This window comes from Kogia breviceps, chromosome X, assembly GCF_026419965.1.
Source record: "Kogia breviceps isolate mKogBre1 chromosome X, mKogBre1 haplotype 1, whole genome shotgun sequence".
In the NCBI taxonomy this organism is placed as follows: domain Eukaryota; kingdom Metazoa; phylum Chordata; class Mammalia; order Artiodactyla; family Physeteridae; genus Kogia; species Kogia breviceps.
In genome coordinates, this window is record NC_081330.1 from 81871169 (window position 1) to 81888065 (window position 16897).

The 16897-nt window shown below is 40.1% G+C and overlaps 1 pseudogene; it reads right to left on the reverse strand.

Moving 5' to 3' along the window:
* Positions 1-16897, reverse strand: part of LOC131748138 (germ cell-less protein-like 1 pseudogene) — a 55449-nt pseudogene that overhangs the window by 24621 nt on the left and 13931 nt on the right.

Genomic DNA, 16897 nt, shown 5'->3' on the forward strand with positions numbered 1-16897 from the left:
ATTATATTCCATTGAATAATAAAAGTATGTATGAGGCCATAGTGATATAAATAAACCAGTGAACAGATAAATAAATGGGAAGGAAAAGAAAGGCCTGTCTCACCATAATATGCCAAGAAAAGGGGTAGGTGAGAAAGAGAGAGAGAGAGGGAGAGAGAGAAATAAAAAGGAAGCAAGGAAGGAGGGAAGGAAGGAGGGAAAGAAGGAAGGAAGGAAAGAAGAAAGAAGGAAAGAAAATAAAATTAGGAAATCAATTGATACTAAAATTAGTAGGTGAGAGTTTGATGAACAACAAGATATTTGCAGTCTTTGTATTTATGAATTACAAAGGAAAATAAAAACTTTATATTGGACAAACCTGGTGGAACCATCTTACTCTAGTAATCAAAATGAACATCATGAATATTGGGACAAACCAGCATCATGGGCCTTTTGACCTGATGCTGAGAAAGACACATCACCTCACTGATACTCCCACCAAAAATGCATAACCCAATTTTATTTCAACATATCTAAATGAGTTAAATAGAAAGGTGGAAAACAACCCTAGTTTATTAAAAATGAAACAAAACAACAACAACAAAACCCCCATACCTGTGTTGTTCCTGAAAATATGTAAGACAGCTAAAGTAAAAGTTAACATTTTGAAATAATTTTAAACCCAGAAAAAAGTCTGTACTAAAATAAAGTAAACTGTCTCCTAGGGTGAAATATTACTACAGGAACAACAGCAGGTAATAAAAATGAAAATTTCTTGAAAATGTATTTGCATTCTTTATCTTACTAGATCATCTATAATTAAGACTGTCTTGGATATTTATACACCCCAAATAGGGATAATCTTCAGATTTCCCTAGTGTATAGTTATGCAGAAGTTTGTAGGACAATAAGGACACACTGGTTTTTTGAATTAGCAGTCAGGTTATTGACCCCCTGAAGAAATCCTTCAAGTGAGTAGACACACTTATAAAGGTCTCAATTTCCATTTGAAAGAAAATGATAATAGTGAAAACTGATGAAAAAAGGAAAAATAATAAGAATACCAGTAATACCTGCTTTTGAATTTACTATTGACCAGCACTTTCACATTCTTTTTTATCTCACCCCCAACCCTTGAGTGGGTAGGTTTCAGTTATTCATTCCAATGAGGTTTTTATTTCCCACAAATATCAAGGATGCCAAGAAAAGTTTGTGCTTGGATTTGGTTTCCAGGTATTCAGAAAATAAATACAAGTCAAACAAGTCGTTTTACTGACTAGCTTTACTTCAGAAATAGTATTAGACATTTCTCAAAATCCATTATTTGCAGAGGAGACAAGAAATGTCTGAAATCCACTTTGGATTCTTTTGGAATTCTTTCTGACTAGGCAGCATTTTTAGTTAAGAGACGTGTTTCTTTCTTTTGCTCACATCCTTTGAGGAGCAAGTGGTTATTGACTGTCCAGATGTAGGTGTTTTGAAAACCAGGCTGGGCTCTTGCCATTGCAATCAAACTTGCAGAACTCAGAGATTTAGTCTCCTGTGTCTTCCTGCAAGGGTTAAATCTGAGAAGTGGTGGAATTGTTTCTCATCACCTATAGGAAGCTTCTACTTTCCCATTATTTTACTGGTTACTGTTCTGTTGCATATTTTACAAGTAATCAACAAAATAGTTTTGGAGCCTTTGTACTTCATAATTTTTGCTTCTTTAAAACTGAGTGCTTGGGCTTCCCTGGTGGCGCAGTGGTTGAGAATCCGGCTGCCACTGCGGGGGACACGGGTTCGTGCCCCGGTCGGGGAAGATCCCACATGCCACGGAGCGGCTGGGCCCATGAGCCATGGCCACTGAGCCTGCACGTCCGGAGCCTGTGCTTCGCAATGGGAGAGGCCACAACAGTGAGAGGCCTGCAAATCCCCCCCCCCAAAAAAAAACCTGAGTGCTTGCATCTCAATAAGTGTCTGTATTGGGGGGTATTGGTTTAGCCTTGGGCTGGAGGCACATTCCAGCTGTATCCAGCACCTGCAGCTGCAAGCAGTATGGATATGCTTCTTTGAAATTTTGTGAGGAACTGCAGGCCAAGAATCTGCAGCAGGTGTGACGCAGGCAGGTATCTTGCAGTTTCCGCTGAAACCTGATGAGAGCCCCACCGTGGATTTTATGGTGAAGAAATGGCAGCCAAACCCAAATGGAGTGACACTGCACAGAATAAGTGGCCTAAACTCTTCTAAAATGTCAAGAGCAAGAAACTAAAAGAAAAGCGGTAGAACTGTTCCATATTGAAGAAGTAAGTGCTAGGTATGAACCTGGGCTGGATCTTGAACTAGGAAAGATTAACTATAAAGGACATTATTCGGACAATTGATGAAATTGGATTATGGACTGCATATATGTGTGTGTATGTGTATGGCTATAATTATATGAGCCTGGAGAAGGATATATACTAAGTTGTTAACATTGGTTATTTGGGAAAAAGTGGGGGTTGAGGATGATGGGGGAAAATACCACACATTAGTTATTTTTCTTTTAACGTTATTGGAGTAGAGTTGCTTTACAATGTTGTGTTAGGAAATAAAAACAAAAATAAACAAATGGGACCTAATTAAACTGAAAAGCTTTTGCACAGCAAAGGATACCATAAAAAAGACCAAAAGACAACCCTCGGAATGGGAGAAAATAGTTGCAAATGTAGCAACTGACAAAGGATTAATCTCCAAAATTTACAAGCAGCTCATGCAGCTTAATATAAAAAAAAACACAATCCAATCCAAAAATGGGCAGAAGACCTAAACAGACATTTCTCCAAAGAAGATATACAGATGGACAACAAACACATGAAAGAATGCTCTACATCATTAATCATTAGAGAATTGCATATCAAAACTACAATGAGATATCATCTTACACAAGTCAGAATGGCCATCATCAAAAACTCTAGAAACATTAAATGCTGGAGAGGGTGTGGAGAAAAGGGAACACTCTTGCACTGTTGGTGGGAATGTAAATTGATACAGCCACTATGGAGAACAGTATACAGGTTCCTTAAAAAACTACAAATAGAACTACCATATGACCCAGCAATCCCACTCCTGGGCATATACCTTGAGAAAACCATAATTTAAAGAGTCAGGTACCAAAATGTTCATTGAAGCTCTATTTACAATAGGCAGGACATGGAAGCAACCTAAGTGTCCATCAACAGATGAATGGATAAAGAAGATGTGGCATATATAGACAATGGAATATTACTCAGCCATGAAAGGAAATGAAACTGATTTATTTGTAGTGAGGTGGAAAGACCTGGAGTCTGTCATACAGAGTCAAGTAAGTCAGAAGGAGAAAAACAAATACCGTATGCTAAAATATATATATATGGAATCTAAGAAAAAAGAAATGTCATGAAGAGACTAGGGGTAGGACGGGAATAAAAAACAGACCTACTAGAGCATGGACTTGAGGATACGTGGAGGGGGAAGGGTAAGCAGTGACGAAGTGAGAGAGTGGCATGGACATATATTCACTACCAAACGTACAGTGGATAGCTAGAGGGAAGCAGCCGCATGGCACAGGGAGATCAGCTGAGTGGTATGTGACCACTTAGAGGGGTGGGATAGGGAGGGTGGGAAGGAGGGAGATGCAAGAGGGAAGCGATATGGGAACATATGTATATGTATAACTCATTCACTTTGTTGTAAAGCAGAAACTAACAAACCATTGTAAAGCAATTATACTCCAATAAAGAGGTTAAATAAATCTAGAAACAATAAATGCTGGAGAGGGTGTGGAGAAAAGGGAACCCTCTTGCACTACTGGTGGGAATGTAAATTGATACAGCCACTGTGGAGAACAGTATGGAGGTTCCTTAAAAAAACTATAAATAGAACGCCCATACAAACTAGCAAACCCACTACTGGGCATATACCCTGAGAAAACCATAATTCAAAAAGATTCATGTACCAAAATGTTCATTGCAGCTCTATTTACAATAGCCAGGAGTTGGAAGCAACCTAACTGTCCATCATCGGATGAATGGATAAAGAAGATGTGGCACATATATACAGTGGAATATTACTCAGCCATAAAAGGAAATGAAACTGACTTATTTGTAGTGAGGTGGATGGACCTAGAGTCTATCATACAGAGTGAAATAAGTCAGAAAGAGAAAAAAGTATACCATATGCTAACACATATATATGGAACTTAAGAAAAAAAAAGGTCATGAAGAACCTAGGGGTAAGATGGGAATAAAGACACAGACTTACTAGAGAATGGATTTGAGGCTATGGGGAGGGGAAAGGGTCAGCTGCGACAAAGTGAGAGAGTGGCATGGACATATATACACTACCAAACGTAAAATAGATAGCTAGTGGGAAGCAGCCGCATAGCACATGGAGATCAGCTCAGTGCTTTTTGACCATCTAGAGGGGTGGTATAGGGAAGGTGGGAGGGAGGGAGACGCAAGAGGGAAGAGATATGGGAACATAAGTATATATATAACTGATACACTTCGTTATAAAGCAGAAACTAAGACACCATTGTAAAGCAATTATACTCCAATAAAGATGTCAAAAATAAAAATAAACAAAAAAGTTAGTAAATAACAGCCAAAGTATGTACCAATCTTAAGTCATCAAGACTTCAAAGGACAAATGATATTACAGCAGGGACTATTTTCTATTTCATACACTGAAAACTAACTTTTCAATGAAGCATCTCTCAGGCAAAAACACTAGCAAGTATGGCAATGAGTCGATAACAATAAAAACTCATCATATACTGCAAAAACTGTGATATTTTAAGCAACCTACAAAAGGTCAGGGAACAAAGGGGAGAGTTAGCTATATTACTTGGAGCTAAGACTGAGAAAGATCCACTGTCCAAACAAGCCTTGATACCTCAGTGTCATTGATGAAAAAGCGACATCTGTCAGTCAGACCAAGGACACATTCCTGCAAAGAAATAAAATATGAAATTACACACAATTCTAACCAATCTAGTTAAACCAAACTCTTCTATTACATGGTTCCATTGCCCTATGATTTCACATCTAGGTCCTTGTAATGGGGACTGAAGATGCCTAAGATGTGGTTGGTCCAGTGCAAAGTGGACTATGGCGCATCCAGTGCATCAGCAAGCCCTGCCATTTCTATGTCCTACGCATGTCTCAAACATATCACCTTTCGGCCCTCACTGCCTCCACTCACAGCCACTTCCACTCTCGTCCCTTTCAACCTACTCTCTACTGGGCAGCCAGAATAACCTTTCAAACCATGAAGCACATCACACTACTCCCTGATTAAAATCATCAGTTTCCCAATCTATGTTAACTGAGCCAAGCCACAGTCCTTCCGATGGCCTATCACTAAGGTCTAGCCATTGCTTCCATTAGGTTCCTTGAATAAGCTGAGCTCTTTCTAAGCTCACAGTACGTACAGTTCCTCCTCCCTGGAACACTCTCCCTTTCTCAGAGATAGAGCTTTCTTTTTCTTCACACTCAGCACATACACCACCACCTCCTAGAGGCTTTCCCAGACCACCAAAACTTGGTCTCCCCATCCTCACAGCTACCATCCTCTAACTAGCCTCAAACACTTCTCTATTCCCTACCATTACACCCTGCTCATTTACTTCATTCTCCTATCAGAAGCGACAGCCATACCCGTATTGATAGATTAAAAATTCCAGAAGGGCAGGAATTAGTCAGCTGTTTGGTTTTGTAACCACTGTGTCCTACCACCTGCCACAATTATAGGCATTCTACTATTTGATGAATGATAACCGACTGAACACTAGTTTCAAGATTACATTTCTGTTGTCCCCAAAAGTTACTTAAAAAACTAACTTTGAATGTTTTGTACAACTGGGGATAAATGTCTGCCAATTGCATTTTTCTAGTTTTCAATTTATACTTCCAAGGAAAGGAATCAACTAACCACTACATGCCAGGCAATCTCTTAATCCCATTTCAGAGATTGAGAGGCTGAGGCTCAGGAAACTTCTCATTGTTGACAGTGAATAACTTCTCATTGTTGCCTTGAGATTTAGTGGACACTCAGGTCCACCTCCAAAGCACACACTCTTTCTACTTAATGCTATCACTTCCTGGGTCACTGCTCTAAGTGGTAAGTTTTTCTGCCTTGTGTTTACTTACCTCTCCTCCAATCATGGCCAATTCGGTCTGGGTGCACGGATAAGGAAATCAAACAGGAAATCCACCAGGGTTCTTCCATGGTTCAACAGCCAGAGAGGGTGATTCTGCAGGATTGGCAGATGAGGTTTACCAAGAGCTGATCTGCTCTTTGTAAAAAAACAAACAAAAAAAACTGTTACACGAATACTTGCTAAATTGATTAACATGCAATTTAAATCACTTTCCAAATGAGTTTTGGAAACTCATTAAAGTACTCCAGTTCATTACAAGAGAAAATACAGGGAGAACACACCTGCTAATTCCACTCTATAGATAAGGGTTTCTCAGGGTAGTTAAAAGACCTAATAACCACCACAGCACTGATAAGATACAAGTATATGTGCTCAATAATTAAATAGCTACGTAAGTCATAAACATGCTTTCCTAACATTTTGATACTCACCACAAAGGTACTTAATTAAGTATCTGACCACCAGACACCTGCAGTGCTACTGACTTGGTCTTGGAGTTGCAACACAGACTGATTATGACCCCCATTCACTGTCACAGATGAACTGACAAGATTTAAAAAAAAAAAAAAAAAAAAAAGGAAATGAGGAAGGCGTGGACAGACCATTTCTCTCAAAAGTAGTGACATTTCACTCATTTTGCAAAACAGAGAAAGAAGTAATTTTCCTTTGGTGCTGCACTGCCTATTTCAATATAATGTAAATGTAATAAGCGCACACACACATAAGTATATACACACTAATAGATAAACTATTGCAAACGCAAGCACAGGAAAAGCAATTATCTGTCCCATGACATTAGTTTCCACAATGTCAAAAAGCTAGGTGTCTACATTGTGAGGTCATCACTCCTATTCTGGCAGCGACTTTATATAACTTATTGAACCTTACTTCAATTTACTGCATTAAATAAAGCAGTGAATCTGTAGGAAAGTGAGCACACTTAATACCTCTATTGCTATTATAGTCATTCACAGAAATCTGTAGGCCTCCCTTAATGGGAAGAGGGGAATCTGTTATTGCCATTACAGTTTTTCCGAAGTCAATGAACCAAGAGTAGACATGTCTTAAAGGAAGTGGAAGAGGTACAATAAAAGCAAATGGTGCCAATGCTAATATTTATTCAGACTTTTTAACAAATCTACCAAAAACCCCAAAATGCCACAAATCTAGGGAGGATAAATTATCTGAGAAGTTAAGGGAATAGACTCTGGAGGTGCAATGGCTGGGATTGGATCCTGGCTCCACCTGGGTTATCTCAGGCAAGTTACTTCAACTGCTCTGTGCCTCAGCTGTAAAATGAAGGTGCCAACAGGACATACTTCAGAGAGGTATTGTGAGAAATAAGTGAGTTAATATAGGAAAAGCACTTAAAAGAGTACCTTTTAAAAAGCACAAGCTATAGTAAATGTAAGCTCTAAGCTGATTGGGGGACTACATATTCATCAAAGACATTAACATTTTGCATGAACAAAACAGTCTTTTTTGAGAAACAAAAGTCAAAGCAGCAGAAATATATTTTAAATGACTTCTCACTTCCTTTACAGCAAATGAGATGTCCGCATCTACCTTTTACAAGATAATGATAAAAAACTTCAAATTTGGAGTAGTAGAAACATGCATAATTTAGGCATTTCCATGTAAATTGCTCTGTTTACCAAAGGAAGCCCCTGTTAAGTCTGCATGCAGCTAGCACACGTTCTGCATCCAGACATACTCACAAAACCTTCTTAAAAACATGAAGCATTATTGGGACTTCCCTGGTGGTCCAGTGGTTAAGACTCCACACTCCCAATGCAGGGAGCCCAGGTTCGATCCCTGGTTGGGGAACTAGATACCGCATGCCACAACTAAAAAAGATCCCGCGTGCCGCAACTAAGACCTAGCGCAGTAAAAATAAATAAATATTTTTTTAAAAAATATGAAGCATTACCATTCAAAGATTAGAAGTTAATGACTGCATTTGGAATATGCTTTATGTATACAATAAAGGTTCCTAATATTGCAACAATGGTTTTCAGAATTTAAGGCTAACCAGTAGACCTTTAATTACATGTGAATCTGGGGATTACTATCAATGTATGCCTAAGGTGCCGAGTTTTGACAGTGGAAACCTGAGGATTTCTTGGAGCTCTCCAGACAACGCTATCTGCTGCACAACAGTGCTTGCAATACAGAAAATAGCATTCATTAATGAAACCTGTTACGTGACAAAGATGCAGTCAGGAATCAAAATGAAACTCAGGGCCAGGGAGCTATGAAATTTTAGCAAAGAAAAATACAAGAGGCTTTCTAGTAATAAATGCAATCAAGTGCCAACCAAAACGTATAGGAGGCCGGAAGCAGTATTTTGAAGACACTAAATCACAATGAAATGCATATATATAGATCTCATAATTGATTTTAATAACTAACAAGGGTAATTAGAGTGGCTAATTTTCATAGGCTAATAATTACTCTGCTGGAATTTAAGTATAGGCTGAATTAAAATTCTTAACACACCTTAAAATGTTTTGCCTCATCTATTGGTATTTGTGCACTTTTTCACCAATTCTTGATGCATTTTAGTCTATATTTTGACATGACTAAAAACTAGACTTAACCCTCTTGCTAAGTATGTCTAAAAAGGAAGCCACTGCCCCTCAACCCTGCTAAGTGGAATTAAAAAATAATGTCCTAGGCTCATAAAAGACAGAAGACTAACTCTATCTGCATATTAACACATGGAATACAGGGAATTGTTGGAATGCCTAATATTGAGCTGTCCCTGCTCGTTATTCCATCTCAGAAGGGGCCACAGTCAGATGGTGAATGACAGACTGTGGGCTGGACTGACTGTGGCTCACAGCCAGGAAAACGTCTTCCTGAACCCAGGTGAGAATGCTGAGCTTCAGTGCATTTACTTCTTCATCTTCACTGTTCTCAAACTGAATTCTGTTTTAAATATTGAAGAATTTTCAAAACATGAATAAAACTTTAACATCACTGAGATTTTCCTGAATGAAGAACAAACCACTTTCTATAGTCAACTCATTATTCGGAGGGACAAAACCTGAGGTAATGTCCAATACTAGAAAATCCACAAATAATGTTTGTCTGGCTTAAGAATATGATTTTCTAGTATTTAAAATTTATTATCTTATACTATGAGATCTTTAGATTTGAAGAGAACATTTCAAGAAACTGACTGCAGAAGAAAAACTGACTGCTCCAGGCCCTACACTAATAAACCCCAGGAGTCTTCCATTGTTACCACTTACCAGCATTCAAACCAGGCTCCAGCAGATATTTAGGTCTCAGTTGAATGGATCCTTTCCTAAGCATCTCATTTCAAAATGACTAATTAGTTTGGGAGATGACTTCTTTGCCGCTAATGCCTTCCTCCTGTAGCATTTAGACACTGGAGGAGGGCCTGTTTTTACTACTTCACTGGGAACTCACAATGGCTACTTCCTGCCTTTCAGCTCAAGCAGCAGATCCTCAGTGGGCACTGAACAAGCTGAGGCACTAGTCGGACCTCCCTATTCAACCAGCTCTCCCTGGAGTCAGTCTCTCCACTGCATTCAGCCCGACACAGGAGCATTCCTGCCTCGGGTTCTCACTGACACTCTTCTGCCCACCACACCCAACATTCTCAATCCTTCTCTGGAAATCCTAAACCTCTCTCTTTTTCAAAGTTCAAGGTAAGTTATTTATGCCCTTCATGAAATCTTCTCTAAATGACTCAGAGCTATCCTTCTCACAATCTTTTAAAATATTAAACTATATTCTCAATTGCCTCACACTTTCTAGTTTGCCTTAAATCTGTCCTGTAAACTTTCAATTCTGGGAAAGGAAATAATCCATGTACATGCTCTTTGAAAAACTACTAAGCATTATACAGACAGCTCCCAATTCATACACAGGTAGGAAATATATTCATTTATTAAATATATTGCATATAATGACATTTAAGAAACATATAATTTATTATATTCAGTTATTTGCTCATTATTCCCATTAATTTAGAAATAAATATTCCCAGGAGACAAAGTAGCGCAGTAATTAAGAACATGGACTTGGAGAGGGGAAGCTTCAGAGGCACGGAGTAGAGAGCGCAGCAACAGTGGTGCGGAGGGCAAAGTGGAGAGATTCCTACACAGAGGATGGGTGCTGGCCAGCACTCACCAGCCTGAGAGGCTTGTCTACTCAACCACCAGGACAGGTGGGAGCTGGGAGCTGAGACTCCAGCTTCAGAGGTCGGATATCAGGGAGAGGACTGGGGTTGGCTGCATGAACACAGCCTGAAGGGGGCTAGTGCACCACAGCTAGGCAGGAGTGTGTCCAGGGACAAGGTCTGGAGCTGCCGAAGAGGCAAGAGATATTTTCTTGCCTCTTTATTTCATGGTGCGTGAGGAGAGGGGATTAAGAGTGCCACCTAAAGGAGCTCCACAGACAGGAAACAGCCACGGCTATCAGCGAGGTCCTCAGAGATGGGCATGAAATGCTAATGTTGCTGCTGCAGCCACCAAGAGGCCTGTGTGCAAGCACAGGTCACTATCCACACCTCTCTTCCGAGGAGCCTGTGCAGCCCGCCAAATCCAGGGTCCCGTGATCCAGGGACAACTTCCAGGGAGAACACACAGCATGCCTCAGGCTGGTGCAATGTCATGATGGCCTCTGCCGTTGCAGGCTCAGACTTCATTCCGTACCTCTAACTCCCTCCGTGCCCACCAGCCCCTCCCCACGGCCTTAGTGAGCCATAGCCCCCTAATAAGCTGCTAGTTTAACCCCATCCTGTCTGAGCAGGAACAGATGACCTCAGGCGACCTACATGCAGAGGCGGGACCAAATCCAAAGCTGAACCCCAGAAGCTGTCTGAATAAAGAAGACAAAGGGAAACCTTTCCCAGCAGCCTCAGGAGCAGCAGATTAAACTTCCACACTCAACACGATGTACCCTGCATCTGCAGAATACCTTAATAGACAACGAATCATCCCAAATTGAGGTGGAGGACTTTCAGAGCAAGTATATATATTTTTTCCTTTTTCTCATTTTGTGAGTGTGCATGTGTATGCTTCTGTGTGTGCTTCTGCCCGTATAGCTTTTCTTCTACCATTTGTCCTAGTGTTCTGTCTGTCCGATTTTTCTAGTATAGTTTTTAGCACTTGTTATCATTGGTGGATTTGTTTTTTGGTTTGGCTGCTCTCTTCTTTCTTTCTTTCCTTTTTTTAAAATTACATTTTAATTTTTTTTTGTGTGTGTGTGGTATGTGGGCCTCACTGTTGTGGCCTCTCCTGTTGTGGAGCACAGGCTTCGGACGTGCAGGCCCAGTGGCCATGGCCCACGGGCCCAGCCGCTCCATGGCACGCGGGAACCTCCCGGACTGGGGCACGAACCCGCGTCCCCTGCATCGGCAGGCAGACCCCCAACCACTGCGCCACCAGGGAAGCCCCTACATTTTAATTTTTTTAATTAAAAAGAACAAAAAATATTAACTTTACTATATTTTTTCTTCCTCCCTCCCTCTCTCCCTCCCTCCCTCCCTCTGTCTCCCTCTCTCTCTGTCTCTCTCTTTCTCTCTCTTTCTCTCTCTCTCTCTCTCTCTCTTTCTTTCTTTCTTTCTCCCTTTTATTCTGAGCCATATCAATGACAGTGCCTTCGTGCTCTGCCCAGGTGGCAGGCCTGTACCTCTAACGAGGGAGAGTTAGGTTCAGGACATTGGTCCACCAGAGACCTCCCAGCTCTATGTAATATCAAATAGAGAAAATCTCCCAGAGATCTCCATCTCAAGGTCAAGACCCAGCTCCACTCAATGACAAGCAAGCTACAGTGCTGGACACCCTATGACAAAGAACTAGCAAGACAGGAACAAAACACCACCCATAAGCAAAGAGGATGCCTAAAATCATAATCAGTTCACAGTCCCCCAAAAACACACCACCAGAGGCAGACCTGCCCACCAGAAAGACAAGATCCAGCCTCATCCACCAGAACACAGGCACTAGTCCCCTCCACCAGGATGCCTACACAAAACACTGAACCAACCTTAGCCACTGGGGGTAAACACCAAGAACAACGGAACTATGAATCTGTAGCCTGTGAAAAGGAGACCCCAAACACAGTAAGTTAAGCAAAATGAGAAGACAAAGAAACACACAGCAGATGAAGGAGCAAGATAAAAACCCATCAGACCAAACAAATGAAGAGGAAATAGGCAGTCGACCTAAAAAAGAATTCAGAGCAATGATAATAAAGATGATCGAAAATCTTGGAAATAGAAAGGAGAAAATACAATAAACGTTTAACAAGGACCTAGAAGAACTAAAGAGCAAACAAAGAATGATGAACAACAAAATAAAGGAAATTAAAAATTCTCTAGATGGAATCAATATCAGAATAACTGAGGCAGAAGAACAGATAAGTGATGAAAAATCTGAAAATGAAACTAAGAAAACACTCCCATTTACCATCGCAAGAAAAAGAATAAAATATCCAGGAATAAACCTACCTAACAAGACAAATGATCTGCATGTAGAAAAGTATAAGACACTTTTGAAATAAATTAAAGATACAAAGAGACGGAGAGATATACCATGTTCTTGGAATGGAAGGATCAACATTGCGAAATGACTATACTACTTAAAGCAACCTATAGATTCAATGTAATCCCTATCAAATGACTAATGGCATTTTTCACAGAACTAGAACAAAAAAATTTAAAATTTGCATGGAAACACAAAACACCCCGAACAGCCAATGCAATCCTGAGAATGATAAACGGAGCTGGAGGAATCAGGCTCCCTGACTTCAGACTATACTACAAAGCTACAGTAATCAACACAGTATGGTACTGGCAGAAAAACAGAACTATAGATCAATGGAACAGCATAGAAAGTCCAGAGCCAAACCCACGCACATATGGTTACCTTATCTTTGATAAAGGAGGCAACAATATACACTGGATAAAAGACAACCTCTTCAATAAGTGCTGCTGGGAAAAATGGACAGCTACATGTAAAAGGATGAAATTAGAACACTCCCTGACACCATACACACAAAAAAAACCCTCACAATGGATTAAAGACCTAAATGTAAGGCCAGACACTATCAAATTCTTAGAGGAAAACATAGGCAGAACACTCTATGCCATGAATCACAGCAAGATTCTTTTTGAACCACCTCCTAGAGAAGTGGAAATAAAAACAAAAATAAACAAATGGGACCTAATGAAATTTAAAAGCTTTTGCACAGCAAAGGATACCATAAACAAGACCAAAAGACAACCCTCAGAATGGGAGAAAATATTTGCAAATGAAGCAACTGACAAAGGATTAATCTCCAAAATTTACAAGCAGCTCATGAAGCTTACTATCAAAAAAACAAACAGCCCAATCCAAAACAGGGCAGAAGACCTAAACAGACATTTCTCTAAAGAAGATATACAGATTGGCAACAAACACATGAAAGAATGCTCAACAACAGTAATCATTAGAGAAATGCAAATCAAAACCACAATGAGGTATCCGCCTCACACCAGTCAGAATGGCCATCATCAAAAAATCTACAAACAATAAATGCTGGAGAGGGTGTGGGGAAAACGGACCCCTCTTGCCCTGTTGGTGGGAATGTAAATTGATGCAGCCACTATGGAGAACAGTATGGAGCTCCTTTCAAAATCTAAAAATAGAACTACCATACGACCCTACAATCCCACTACTTGTCATATGCCCTGAGAAAACCATAATTCCAAAATAGTCATGTACCAAAATTTTCATTGCAGCTCTATTTACAATAGCCAGGATATGGAAGCAACCTATGTGTCCATCGACAGAGGGATGGATAGAGAAGATGTGGCATATATATACAATGGAATATTACTGAGCCATAAAAAGAAATGAAATTGTATTATACGTAGTGAGGTGGATGGACCTAGAGTCTGTCATACAGAGTGAAGTAAGTCAGAAAGAGAAAAACAAATACCGTATGCTAACACATGTATATGGAACTGAAAAAAAAAGGTCATGAATAAGCTAGGGGCAGGATGGGAATAAAGACACAGACCTAGTGAATGGACTGGAGTACACTGCAAGGCGGAAAGGTAAGCTGGGACAAAGTGAGAGAGTGGCATGCACATATATACAGTACCAAATGTAAAATCAGTAGCTAGTGGGAAACAGCCGCAAGGCACAGAGAGATCAGCTCGGTGCTTTGTGACCACCTAGAAAGGTGAGATTAGGAGGGTGGGAGGGAGGGAGACACAAGAGGGAAGAGACATGGGGATGTATGTATATGTATAGCTGATTAACTTTGTAATAAAGCAGAAACTAACACACCATTGTAAAAAAAAAAAAGAACATGGGCTCATTAAACAGCACAGAATCAAATTCTGGATTGTCACAGAAATGGACTTACAAATAGTAATTTGGCTTCTGGGTCATTTTATGACGCCTATAATGTACCTGAGGTATTCAATTATAACCAACTCTTCATAGTATCATTTCAATAGGAAAATGCATTCTGATTTCCAACCTGAGACCCTCAAAACACAGCAACCAAAAGTTCTGCACTGTAGGATGAGACAAACTAGAGACTGCATTAGGTCAGCCGCACATTAACAATGTACGTATCCTCATCTTTGTAAGCAAATGCACTCTGCTCTATCATCTGCATCTCCATCTTTCCCATGGGATTTTCCCTGTTGAATATCCCCCCAGGGATGTTGGGGGAATGGGTTCTAAGTCAGCTTAAGACTTATGCTCCATTGCCACCCATCAGCATATATGATATTCAGATACATAGGTAACTGACTTCCCCAACCAGGCTGAAAAACCAGGGCCCAGGTGTTGTATCTACTTCTTGCTCCACTGAGCAACAGGCACAGGATAAGATAATAACAGTTGGCTAAATTTAGGACTAAATGCTGGCTGCTTCTGTGCCCAGAGTTCCAAGGCAACTAAGAACAACCTACATGAATCTCTTGTCCAGATGAGGTGTTCTAAGAGAAATGTTAAATCCATTTCCACCCACAGCTCCCAGTTTCACCATAGAGTCTACGATGGGACTATCACCTAGGGAAAAAATGCAAATACTATCATAATAAACTACAAACATTCTTCCTGATACTATGGATATGGGGTCCTGCATTTAATAGGATCTAGAAGGTCCTTTACAAATCAAGCAATCTAGAAAATAACCACATCTGAACCTCTTTCTTAAATTTCTGCCTACCTTTCACGCTGAGAATTCAAAACGTATTTGAAAACAAGGCTACCACTGCCATGTGCCAGTATAACTTACAATACAACCACAGAATTCACAAATTACAGGTTCTTCAAGTACATCAGGAAAGCAACTAGAAACTGAGAGCAACGGGACTGTGGAAAGACAACTAGATTAGACGCTAAAACACCTAAGTAGAGGTCCTTGTCCTTTCTTGCTCAAGCAGACTGCAAACCCACTGGCATTCTGTTCCCTCATCTATAAAACAGAAGAACTCCACCTCTGACACAGCTCCTAGTAAAGCTGAGAGATCAACTGAAAGTATGTGCAATGGCATTGAAAACTGTAAAACATGTTAAGGATGTAATGAGATACTACGTTCTTTCTAGGATTCAGAATTATTCTTAAATAACTAACCCTTCAAGTTCAACAAAGCAAAAAGAATTGTTCTTATTAGCCAGAGTAGGATTGAACGTCCCCCCCAACAAACACACAAAAACCCCCTACAAGTCAATTAAACATCACAGTAATAATGATATTAATTATAAACTTCAAAATTTTTCAACGCCTTAGAGCTATTGTAACACCAAATTATAATTTGCTTTTGTCTAGGAGAGATTTGAATCAGAACATCCTGATAACAGTTTTTGAACATACCACATTTATAAACAAAAATCTGGTTACTGGCATTTAGGAGAGTGAGGTCGTTACTCTTCTTAGGGTGTGTGGAGAATATGATTTGATTTACAGGGTGTGGGAGCAGCAGTCGGTAGGTGCACATGGGTGGTGGAACCACACTCTGCCGGAAGACTGTCACGAATACCCTGTCTGCATGAGAGAGAGAGAGAGAGGATTAGACACATGGATGTTCAATTTGTAAAACAAGGCATCTGAACAACACAGTACCACTAACTAATAATGGTGGTAGAAAATATACAACAATTCTTAAAACTGTTGGTGTTTTTATGATGAACAAGCTTAAACAAAGTGTAGAGGAGGAAAGTAACGTCAGAGCTCTGTCTATATCTGGCTATTGTCACCTCCAGGTCTATAGCAGTCCATCTCGGGGCTTGGAGTTTCAGGTGCCAGGGACTATGGCAAGCAGGCCAAAAGGTCAGAGTTCTAGCTTTAAATCTGGACCTGCAACCAAGCCAGAATAAACCAAAGTCCTTTAAGCACTTCCCTGTACATGGACCTGGTAATAAGGCATATGTGCTTATGTCCTCTATACAGAACACATGATGGTAAAATCAGTATTATGATCACTACATAGAACATAAATTAGTACACCAACTCACATTACAATCTTAGAAGCAAGTCTTCCTTTATGTCATCAGCAATAAATAAACTGTCGATTCAGGAAAGACTGACTTTCCCTAGTTTCTTTCCCCTCACTAAACAAAAACCCTCTACCTAATTAAAAAACACCAATCCAATATGAGTACTAGGCAGATGTCTGTAACTTGAACTGAAGATACTGGAAAGGTACATAATTAGCAAGCATTGTATCAGAAAACAAAGCAACACAATGGAGTGGTGTGAGAGTCAACGTAAGGCTAT